Source organism: Mirounga angustirostris, unplaced genomic scaffold (assembly GCF_029215605.1).
Source record: "Mirounga angustirostris isolate CCGP_5_RB_7025 unplaced genomic scaffold, mMirAng1.0.hap1 SCAF_1, whole genome shotgun sequence".
NCBI lineage: Eukaryota > Metazoa > Chordata > Mammalia > Carnivora > Phocidae > Mirounga > Mirounga angustirostris.
The window spans coordinates 17,156,743-17,169,689 of NW_026991709.1; the positions used below are offsets into that span (position 1 = coordinate 17,156,743).

Sequence of the window (12,947 nt, forward strand, 5' to 3'; positions counted from 1 at the left end):
ATTAATGTGGAGGCATAGTCATAAATTATATTAATGAGTAAACAAAAACCAACATACAAAGAAAAATCTATAGTATAATCCTATCTTTGTAAAACATAATGCAAAATAAATGAAAACATTTACAAGAGTATGTATCTACGTGTGTGTAGTGAAGTGTACGTGTATATACACTTATTGATGCATTTCAGGGCCATTCAGGGCCTCAGAGGTTCTGGGCAATATTAGAATTCATCAGTGAAACAAAAGAGAAAAAGCCCTGAATGTGGAAAATACAGACAGTAACAACAAAACCAGTGAAAGTAAAATGTAGAGTACAATAGAGAGTGAGATGTGCTATAAAAAGGAGGTAAAGCAGTATTGAAGAAGGGAAGCTTTGGGGGAGCTAGGAGTTACTATTTTGAATGCAGTGAAGAGGATTCATTTCAGATCACATTAGAGGGATGGGGCCTCGGCAGATGCTAAGACATGGGAACTAGGCAAAGCAACGCCTGATCAATAAAGATAAAAGTTTGCAATCATCATAGACCACTTAAGATTGTGAATTCTTCCTTAAAAATGGTAAACTGAAGGCACATCTCAAGAAACTGCATGCTCTAAGACCCTTAAAATAACTGAAGACTGTCTGAAACAATAACAAAATTTTAGCAAGAAAAAGATTCTATAAATTATCCTTTTGAAAAGAGAGATAAAGAGAAAATAACTAGATCTGTTACAATATTACAAAATGGTAAAAGTGTTATAAAGCAATTTTATCCTAAAGATTTTTTTATGGAAAATAGAATATAAATTTAACAAATGGCTGTCATCTCTTCTTATTTAGATGTGGGGGGATGGGGTAATTGGGTAATAGGTATTAGGGAGGGCACGTAATGTAATGAGCACTGGGTGTTATATGTAACTGATGAATTACTGGACTTTACATCTAAGACTAATGATACACTATATGTTAATTAATTGAATTTAAATAAAATAAGTTATAAAAAAAGAACACTGTAACTTTTAAATGTAAATAAATTAAAGTCAGTAGAACAAAATGAAAGTGATAATATAGTAGAGTAAATAAGTTAAAGTGTTGATAGTTTAAAAAAAATCTAATTAAAAGTAACTTAACCTTTAGAGAACATATATTATCTCACTTAACTTGAAAGTTCATTTAGGTCAGGCTTCAGGCAGGGTTTCATCAAAGCGCTTGCTTGGTGTCCCATTTTTCTTTGGGTACTTCTTTCCTTGTTAGTTTGAATTTGGTCTCACCTTAGCTTCTTTCAAGGTAGCAGAATAGCTAAAGCAGTTGCATCATTTACATTTATAAACCCCAAACACTGTCCAGAAGAAGGAAAAGTTCCCTTTCAACAACTTGGCTCTAGTCTGATTGAAGTAAGTCAGATTGAGTGTCCAACACTGAACCAATGATCCCAAGGGGATAATATTTTATGGGTTGTCTCAGACCATCAGGTTCCATCCCTGAAGCTGAGAGAAGAGTGAATGAAACACAAAAACCTCATGACTTCTACACAGTGGGGGGTTGGTGGAATGGATGCCAGGAAGTCAACTAACCATGCCCAATAAAATTAACATTTAGAACCAGTAAGTAGCAAAAACAGCTTTATGGAAAGCACAAATTAAAGAGGAGAAAGACTAGAGGAACTCTCCTAGAGAGCAGAAGGAATTAATTGGAAACAAGAGATTATTTGGTACATAGAAAAATAGATCACAAAGAGGCAAACTGCAAATGAGAAAACAGAATACACAAAACAAAAATGGCTATCAAGAGCATAATGGAAGAAAACTTTCTACATTAGAAATAGAATTCAGATAGGAAAACAGAAACTAATAAAATACAGTGGGGTAAAATTGTTAAAATCTCAATGGAAAGAAATGATCAAATATCTCTAGAAGAAATCATTCCCTAATGAGTAGAAATTAGGCACTATACTATATATATTTCCATACATGACCTTATTTAGTTTCAATCCTCACTATTATAAACTGTGAGGTAAGTCCTATCATCTCCACTTGGCGCTTGATGAAATTGAAACTGCAAAAGATTTAAACAACACAACTGATAGAATTGCCAAGCTTCCATTTGAACCTAAGCCCACCCAAAACCAAAATCTGCATGCTTTCAATTATATCATTTAAGAAAATGAAATGAAAGAACAGCTTGCCAGAAGTTTGCATAAAAAATAGAACTCTGTTACAACACTGTTGCTGTTGATGTGAACTTGCAATGACCATGGAAAATAAATACTCATTATATAGATAAGGGAATAGGAACACTGTCCTCTCCTCTTCCCACTGAGTGACTTTCCACTAACATGAGCCAAAACTGGTTTTTAACTAATCCACACTCAGCAAATGAATAGTGTCCTAAAGTCAAAGAATCCTCTCCTCTGTGTTCCTTATAATAGACGTACCTAACAGGTAAATAGTCATAGACTTCTCTGCAACTAATAAAAGGATATATTCAGTACTATTAAGACAAGTTAAAACATGGTAGTGGAAAGATATTTTAGCAGAACTATTTCTAACGATTTCCAACTGCCAAACCACTAGCTTCCTTTAATTTGGGCTTTCCCTTGTTAATGCACAACATTCTTAGTGGTTGGAAAATGTTCAAAGAAAAACTAAGAGAGAAAAAAATATATAAGTATAAAAGAAATTTCTTTTTTTTAATGTCAAAGAGCATAAAAAATAATAAAATCTAAACAGACATAATCTAAACAGACACAAGTTTTGGTGCAAAAGAAGATGAGATATAATATTCTTCCTCTTTCGCAATCCACCAGCTATAATGCACTGGCTTGGGGAGGAAAGTCTTGGCATAGGATGCAAGAGTTTGCTTGTGGTGGTGGGTTACCTAGTATTAACACTGACATTGAATGAAGTCTTTTTTCTGAGTTACCATATTGTGATTAAGTAATGTTTATTGTATACAGACCATTCATTGAAACCAAACCAAACCAAACCAAACCAAAAAAACCCCACAAAACTATTCAACATCAATTGCATGTGTTGTGGGTTGAATCCTATCTCCCATCCCGATCAATTCCTTAGTACCTCACAATGTGACTTTATTTGGAAATAGAGCCATTGTAGATGTGGATTGTAGATTGTAGATGTAATTAGCTAAATGAGGTTGAAATCCTACTGGAGTAGGGTGGGCCCCTAATCCAATATGACTGGTGTTCCATACAAAGGGGAAATTGGAATTAGACATACAAGGAGAACATTATGTGAAGACGAAAGCAAAGATAAAAATAATACAGCAGAAGCCAAGGAATGCCAAAAATTGCCAGGAAACCTCCAAGAGCTAGGAGAGAGGTGTGGAACCAATTCTCCCTCACAGCCATCAGAAAGAACCAACTCTATTGACATTTTGGATCTGGGACTTCTAGGCTCCAGAACTGGTAGGCAATAAATTTCTGTGTCTTAGCACCCAATCTGTGGTCCTTTATTATGTTAGCCTGAGCAATCAAATACAGTATTTAACATACTATTCCTTGGGGAGGGGGGTGTTTTTACTGAGATGATTCATAGATGTAAACAACGGACCACAATGCAGGTGTAACCAACAAATGTACTCTCTGGGTGAGAAAAAGAGGAGTGAACTGGAGAGAAAAACTGAGAGGCCATTAGCTGTACACTCTGGCCAAAGAATGTGTTCAGGGGCCCGTATCTTTTTTTTTTTTTTTTTTTAAGATTTTATTTATTTGACAGAGAGAGACACAGAGAGAGAGGGAACACAAGCAAGGGGAGTGGGAGAGGGAGAAGCAGGCTTCCCACTGACCAGGGAGCCTGATGCAGGGCTCGATCCCAGGACTCTGGGATCATGACCTGAGCCAAAGGCAGAAGCTTAACGACTGAGCCACCCAGGTGCCCCAGGGGGCCCGTATCTTTAATCACTTTTAAGATCAGGCTGTTGCTCTTTTTGACATAATAAGCTTAGTGGGCAGTGAAAAGCCAAAGAGCTTTTCAGGGGACTGTAAGTATATTTGAGATGGTGACAAGCAAAACAAAATATCAACCTATATAAGTACCATCACAAAATGAAAATCAATACAATTTTGATTGGATATATATACATGTAACATGTGAACTTGGTTAATTATGAAATTGATATTCAAGAGAAGTTTATAAAAATTGAAAAGTATTTGAAGGTTAGATTATGTTTGATTCAGCATGAACTGCCACGGTTGTATGATAATTATTAAGAAATAAAAACCAAGCACAAATTAAACATAACTCATTCATAGTTCAAATAGCAATTTCAAAGGAAAAATTACACAAAATTCTGTGAACACTTTACAGCACACATTGATATTTGATTTGAAGTGTGGTTGTTTTAATATGCATATATATGGTATTACAAAGGATATCTAAAAGTAACAATGCCTAGAACGGAAGTGGCTCTTAAAATGGAGCATATCTGGAGTCAAAAGGAATATTCAGTAATGAAGCTCTTCTTATAGACTTGTGAAAAAATACTTAAAAATACTTAAAAGTGCTAACATTTTACAAAGCACGTAAATTATTAGCAAACAGGAAATGGTTCACCTTAACCCATATGATAAGGATTTTAATATTTTCAAGTAAAAGTTATAAAATAAATAATTCACAGTGATGATAAGTAGAGCATAGGGACTATAGTCAATAATATTGTAATAACTATATGGTGACAGATGGTTAACTACATTTATTGTGGTGAGCATTTTATAATGTACACAATTGTCAAATCATGTTTTTGTATACCAGAAATTGTTATGTTATGTCAACTATACTTCAATTAAAAATAAGAAAAGAGATTGAAAACATAAGATATTTGTATAAACTTTAAATGAAAAAATGAAAATTTTCATGGATTTTTTTTTTTTATATTTCAGCAAGACAGCTCCTCAAAATCTCCCCAGATTTTAAATCAATGTGACATGTGGCAAAAATAAGAAATCAAGATTTGTTTTCTAGAGTGATTTTCAGTGAAAAAATGTTGACTTTCCAAATTTAACAGAAAGGCTAGAAGACATCCTAGACTATTTCAATTGACTGAACTTCATGTTCTTTGAATGTTTCTTGTTACTAATATTTTCATCAAATCAAGTATTTTGATTTGAAGAAAGTTGTTTTGTCTCCTTTCCAGAAGTGTTTTCTTTGATTAAAATAATGCTGATGGGGCGCCTGGGTGGCTCAGTCGTTAAGCGTCTGCCTTCGGCTCAGGTCATGATCCCAGGGTCCTGGGATCGAGCCCCGCATCGGGCTCCCTGCTCAGCGGGAAGCCTGCTTCTCCCTCTCCCACTCCCCCTGCTTGTGTTCCTTCTCTCGCTGTATCTCTCTCTGTCAAGTAAATAAATAAAATCTTTAAAAAAAAAATAATGCTGATCATAAGTATTTATGAGTATTGTGGCCTTAAAAAATTGTCATTGATATTTGGATTGGCTCTCAATCCCATTTCATCTTCCTTCTATTTGAAGGTTAAACAGTGTCTCCAAGCTTTCTTGAAGCTTGGCTATCGGAAGTGCATTAGGGTCATCTAGGCAGAGGCCCTCAAGCCAAACCAGAAGGCAGGTTATGACAAATAGACAATCTCCCAGCAACTCCTTAATGATGTTGCTCCTTTGAAAGGTCCAAGAGGTAACAGGGTTCATTCTTCAGCAATCTGGTGTCAGTAAAAAGAGGCTTATTGATCTGGCTCCCTTTCTGTTAGAATGAGGCTTTAGAAATTCATTTTTCAGGTTCTTAGTGTTGAAACGAATATGACTTCAATGGTGGCCATAAACACATAGCTTCCCTTTTGGATCCATTTTAGAACTTACTCCTTCAACTCCTCCAGTGCTTATACATCTACACCTAGTTCCTACTTACGTCCCTTTTTCCATAAGATATTTAACATGGTTTATGTTTTCTAAACTGAATCCTTACTGATACATAAATTTAAATCAAAATACATCAATGTATATCATTGAAATATTGAGAAATATATTCTCATTGCTTTATTAATCATATTTCCAAGTGAGATTAAAGATTGATATGAACTAAAAGCCTTTGACTATAGACCATTGCATCTATGTTGTGGAAATCATGGATGAAACTTTAAAGATGATAATGAGTGAAAAACAACAAGAAGTGGGAAATAAAATATATATTTTCTAGAGACTTTTAAAATAGTTTTTTAAAAAGCCACTTTTATATCAACTCTATTCATTTTCCAGAAAATTGTCAAGACTTCACTTAGAAAATCATGAGATTTTGCAGTAGTCTTACTGTGGGGGAAAGGAGGAGAGTGGGGAGAAGAGAAACAATAGTTCACTGCTACCATGCTTCTTTCTTTTAAAGAAACACAATTCAGAAGGACCTCATGTGGCATCAATTCCAATTCAGTTCAGGGTCTCATTAAATCTACATGACTCTTGCTTCACACATACAATTCAGTACTCTATTGATGTTAAAAAATGATGATTCTTATATGTCAGTAACATGCAATAAACTAGAAAATGCTAATGCTGGTAGTTGACTATGATGATCACCCTGGTCAAGGCCAGAGATCTATTTAGATTCCAAGACCAAACTAGAATATTGATTTCATTCTATTGGTTCTATTAGTCACATTGTCTCCTATGGTCATCAGGCTCTGTTTAGTTAATTTAAAGGAGCCTTTCAAGAATGAAAAAAAAAAAAAATGAACCTAGCTATTAGGTGCTATTTGGAAGCACAGTCACGCTTCCAACATTTGGAAAACAATGAGTAAATATGGGGCTAGTAAAGGGAAACTGCCACGCAATCTATGGCTGTTCTTACATTGTTCAAGCCCTTCTGTAACTAGACTTGGCTCACCTCCAATTGCAGGAGACATCTTAGTGTTCTCCAGTCAGCATAGTCTTGAGTCTCTCTTACCTGGAGCTTAGTACCTGAATTTCCCCATGGGCTAACAAAAATAATTTCATCATTGCCCTTCTTCCTTACCAAGTCTAAAGATCGGTTTTCTAGTGCTCATTTCCTGTCCCTGGATTGGCTGTTTTCCAAGATGACTGGACTTGACATTTCCAACTCTCATCATAGAAAACAGCCCTCTCTCCATACAAGAGCTTGGCTGTATCTTAGGATTCACAAACATAATCCATCAGAACATATGAATCTTATATATCACTACATTTGTCCATATCTGAGTTACTTCATATAAAAGTAACACCGTGAATGGGTCTTTAATTGTAGATTCTACAGTAAACTTCAGCAATCCCAGTCAGATCATCTTTATGGTCCCTCAACTAGCATGGGATCCAAATACATCACAACACCCTTGCTTTCTGTATCTTGAGCAAATGCTAGAACAAGACCACAGACACAACACATTTGCCAAGAAACAATAAATGTAATTAGGGAAGTGCAGTCTAAGTGCATATTTATAAAAGAAACATTTCTAAGCGGGATGCTAATCTACAGACATAATGAATGAAGAGTCTTGTATATTATCAAGTAGCACGGTTTAGTTTCTTGGAGCCAGGATGTCTGGACAGTCAACATCCCAGAATGGAACTTTGCTTAAACATTGCATAATTGAAAGCCCATTAAAGTGATTATCTGCAAATTGAAAGCCCATTAAAGTGATTATCTGCAAACAATAAACTTCCCTGTTCTGAAGGTAACTTGTCTCAAACTCAAAAATCATAAACCTAGTTTATAGCATTCAAGTGTTTTTTCTGTCTTCTAATCATCAAAACTAAAGAAACAAAACAAAACAAAACAAAACCTGGTGTCCAGAATCAGCTGTTGCATATAGAAACCTTGAACTTTTGGAGAAGATGAGGTATTGAGGAGAAACAACCAGGCCGGAGGGACAGAGACAGCACACATAAAATGCATTGACCTGTAATGGTTTGGTCCTCCCAGCTTTTAGTCATAGTTCAGTTGTCATATAGAGATAGTGATTTGTATAATCAGCAAATTCCAGTCATGGTTATCTTCGTATTTAGTAATTATGTTCCGTACTAGCTTACCAGGGCTGCCAAAACAAAGTACCACAGACAAGGTGACTTACAACAGAAATTTATTTTCTCTCCATTCTGGAGGCTGGAAGTCTGAGATTAGGGTGTTAGCAGAATTGGTTTCTTCTGAGGCCTCTCTTGTTGGTTTGCAGGTGGCCAACTTCTCTTTGTCTTCACATGGTCTTTTTTCTGCTCATATGTGTCTGCGTCCTAATCTCCTCTTTTTAGGGACACTAGTCTTATCAGAATAGGGCCCACCCTAACTATATCTGTTTAATTTAATTACCTCTTTACATACTACTCCAAATATAGTCACATTTGAGGTACAGGGTGTTACTGTTGGGGACATAATTCAACCCATAACATGTTCCTTGTTCCGATTTGTCCTTTATCCCTCTAATTTCCCTAAAAATGTCTGTCTTCTTTTAGCCAAATTAATGCAGATATTGAAATTAATATGATGGTGTATCTTCTCTCAGTTTATGCAATGTCAGTGTTTAAAATTCATATTCTATAATGCTTTTTGTGTCCTGTGGTCTTTTCTCTCAAAAATGAATTATAATAATATTAAATGTCAAGACCATTGCGCAGGAAATTGGGGTATAATGAATATTTATAACCACTGCATGAGATAAAGGCATTGAACATTTTTATCACCCCTTATTTTGACCATGAAGGATGTACATACTATTTTCTGTTATTACAAATAACATAATGAATATACTTACACAGACATACTTGTGAGTACATTTAATTATCCTATAAGATTAATTCCTAGGAAGGCACATTACTATTTCTAAGAATGTGCTCATTTCTAAGGCATTTAAGATATTCCTCCAAAATTGCTTTTCAGAATGAAGTTATTATACATATCACACCACAGTAAATCACTAGTAACAAAAATGAATAAGCATTTTTTCATAATGATGTGCAAAACAGAGTGCTTATTGTTCAAGTTGCATTTCTTCACTTAACTTGATAATACTTTGGCATTTTATTTATTTTTTTATCTATACATATCCTTTACCAATTTTTCCATTGAAATATTTATGTTGATCTAATTGATCTGTACAAAGTTACCATAAAGGTCAATTTGAAAATCGATTATAGTGGTTTGTCCACACTTCCATTTCAGTATCAAAAATTTACCCACTTGAATTATCCATAGTTTATTTTATAGGAAAAGGCATCAGAATTTTTGAAACACGTTTTATAAAAAAGAAGAATTGCCTACATTTAAAAAGTTCATGTACCTATTTTGTACATATTTCTGTATGAGACAAAGTTCAGGACAGTTCAGTTAAGTCTTTGTCCTCTTCATTTGTTATTTTATTTATTTAAAGATTTTTTTTTTTAGTTTATTCATTCGAGACACAGAGATACAGAGAGAAAGAGAGCACAAGCAGGGGGAGAAGCAGAGGGAGGGGGAGAAGCGGGCCCCCCGCTGAGCAGGGAGCCCGATGCAGGGCTCGATCCCAGGACCCTGGGATCATGACCTGAGCTAAAGGCAGACGCTTAACCATCTGAGCCACCCAGGTGCCCCTTCATTTGCTATTTTAATAGAAAAAAAATTCTCTCTCTCCCTCCGCTGCTCCTGCTGCTTGTGCTCTTTCTCTCTTTGTGTCAAATAAATAAAATCTTTAAAAAAAGGGCAGGGGCACCTGGGTGGCTCAGTCGGTTAAGCGTCTGCGTTCGGCTCAGGTCATGATCTCAGGGCCCTGGATCAAGCCCCACATCGGGTTTTCCACTGAGCAGGGAGAGAGCCTGCTTCTTTCTCTCCCTCTGCTGCTCCCGTTTGTGCTCTCTCTCTTTCTCTCTCTCTGTCAAATAAATAAATAAAATCTTAAGAAAAAGAAAAGTGCTATCTCATCATTTCATTTTCTTCTTTCTTGCTTTAAATCAGGGAACTCTACATTTAAGAAAGAGAAATGGAGTTGCTTTATTGTCATCCTCTTAAATGAGGGTAGATCCACTCACCAGCTGACATGGGATATCTCCTTTATGAGATAGTAGTCATGGCTATATAGTATCAGGGCAAGGGAAATACAGAAAGATTAGCTAGACACAGTGAGAATATATATCCCAAGGAAAAGGAAAAAGATATGTGGCAAGGGCTGGAGGCTGCAAGAAATGTGTAGAAGTATCAATAGAGATAAGATACTTATGGAAGGTGATGGTCCTTAATATTGGAAGTGTTGTTCAGAAAGGTCAAGCTTACACTAAATGACTGCATAACTGTTTTGTTTCTTAAATTCCACATGAGTGAAATCCTATGTATTTGTCTTTCTCTGACTGACTTATTTTGCTTAGCATAATACATTCTAGTTCCATCCATGTTGTTGCAAATGGCAATATTTCATTCTTTTTGATGACTGAGTGAGACTCCATTGTATACATATACCACATCTTCTTTATCCATTAATCAGAAATAAAACAGATGAATAAAGGGGAAGGGAAGGAAAAATAAAATAGGATGAAAATAGGAGGCAAACCATAAGAGATGCTGAACTCTAGGAAACAAACTGAGGGTTGCTGGAGGGGAGGTGGGTGGGAGGTTGGGGTAACTGGGTGACGGGCATTAAGGAGGATGGGCATTAATGATGTAATGAGCACTGGGTGTTGTATGCAACTGATGATTCACTAAATTCTACCTCTGAAACTAATAAAAAAAAAGAAAAAATGACTGCATGATTGCTAATACAAACCATCAGTAAAAATTGAAGGTAGGAATTGGTTTAATATAAGATGATCTCTCTAAAATTAGAGCTTTTAAAATAACAAAGTGTAGAGGTCTCCTTCTGGTGTAATGAAACACCTGTCACTGAAAGAATTCAAACTGTAGCTATATGACAGTCCTTCAGTGATGATTTAGAATATTTACTTACAGTCCATAGCATTGGCTAAAATCAGGATAAATGGCTATTAAGATCATTTTCAGTTCATTGATTCCCAGTTCATCCTCAGATAATTTGGCTGTGTTTTCCTATGGTTTCATGGAAAATAACAGGAAGCATTTTATTTATTGCAATATATTAAAATATAGAAATTGTGCCAAAGGAAAATTTGTAATATGATTAGATGAACACCCCTCTTTATAATTACTGAAATCTTGGGAACATGTTTTTGTTAAATCTGAGGATAATGATTTAACTGGTGATAAGGCAATTATATTAAGTTCAAAGGAAACACATAAAACTGGCTTTTGTAAAATAAATGTTTGGAGCATTTTTTTAATGGTGATATTTTATTACAAATCATATACATAAATGATAAGGTGAAAAAGGGGATTATATTGAGTCTTTGTGAGGTTCCAAGAAAAACTGATTGTTACAAAAAGAATGTGTCATAAATATTAAATCATTTCATTTTGTTTTCTCCTGACCCCATGTTCCCGTAAGCTTTCCACATGCAGAGTAAAGCCATGTGTCCTAAGTATTCCAGGGTATCAGGGAGCAAGTAAGGGATCCCTTTAACAAGCAAACTACTGAAAAACAGTTAGGCTTGAAAATCCAGGTATGGTAGATAAAGACTCTTCTTAATTTCCTTTGAAAATTGAGAACCAAGCCTAGAAGTTACACGTTGTGTGTGTATTGCTGTTTTCGTCAGTATGAGGAACATACTGCTTCCATAGTGACATTAAAAATAATTTTGTTGGGGGCGCCTGGGTGGCTCAGTTGGTTAAGCGACTGCCTTCGGCTCAGGTCATGATCCTGGAGTCCCTGGATCGAGTCCCACATCGGGCTCCCTGCTCGGCAGGGAGCCTGCTTCTCCCTCTGACCCTCCCCCCTCTCATGTGTTCTCTCTCTCTCTCTCATTCTCTCTGTCTCAAATAAATAAATAAAATCTTTAAAATAATAATAATAATAATTTTGTTGGGGCACCTAGGTGGTACAGTCAGTTATGCAGCCAACTTTTGGTTTCGGCTCAGGGCATGCTCTCAGGGTCATGGGATCGAGCCCCATGCTGGGTTCTGCACTCATCACAGAATCTGCTTCAGATTCTCTCTCCCTCTTCCTCTGCCCCTCCCGCTTATGCGCTCTCTCTCTATAATAAATAAATAAATCTTTAAAAAAATAATAATTTTGCAGAATGACCTTTATATTGGTAGAAAACTATGGACAGTTGGCAGTGACATTGCAACAAAAATTGAAAAAATCATGTCAATATTCAGATTAATATAAGGAGGTTTTTTTTTTTTAAACACTACTGTTACAGTCTAGTAAAGATTCTGTTCATTTAAGTACATGTTCAAAGCAACCATTTAATTTTGATGGTGCTACTATGTAAAGTTCCGTTTTTGGTTTGGTGCCTTGCTGGGGGGGCCACATGGCTGTGTGCTAGAGGCATGAACATTGGTGGCTGCCGCCTTTGGGCTGGGATGAATGGCCCTCAAAGAGGGGCTGAGGAGCTGAGTCAGAGCTATGGCCAGTCCAGGGGTAGCGGCTGGACTGACCATTGCTGCCGCAGGATTTGCAGGCTCTACATTTTGCAAGCCATGAAACCCATGGAGCCTCAAGTAAAACAAGTTTTTCAAAGCCCACCAAAATCTGCCTTTAGTGGCGGTTACTACGGAGATGGGTTTGAACCCCAAATGACAAAATGAGAAGCAGGTAAGCCCCGCTGCCAGTAAAGGAACAATATGAGATGCTCATCGACAGATTATGCTTTTCAGTCACCTGGACAAGGGAGGATCTCCTTGTACAGCAACCAAAATCAAGGAAGCTAAAGATTTACTAGAAGGTGAAGCTAAAAAATGAAGTAAATGTGTGATGAATTTTAAGTTCTTGTTAGTTTATGTATATAAGGGCCAGCTTTTTATAATAAATTGCCTCAAGGCTAAGAAAAAATTCCATTTTTAAAACTAGATGTTCATTTCTTGCTGTGGCATGGGAAGGTGGTAATTTGGCAGATTCAAGGCCCAGATTTTCACTTAAGCACAGGAGAGCATCACTACTCAATCATTTTCTTAAAATC

General features: G+C 36.2%; 1 pseudogene; it reads left to right on the forward strand.

The window, feature by feature from the left end:
* The first annotated feature begins 12,394 nt into the window (after positions 1-12,394).
* LOC123834474 (mitochondrial import inner membrane translocase subunit TIM14-like) lies at positions 12,395-12,730 on the forward strand (annotated as a pseudogene).
* The last annotated feature ends 217 nt before the right edge of the window (positions 12,731-12,947 follow it).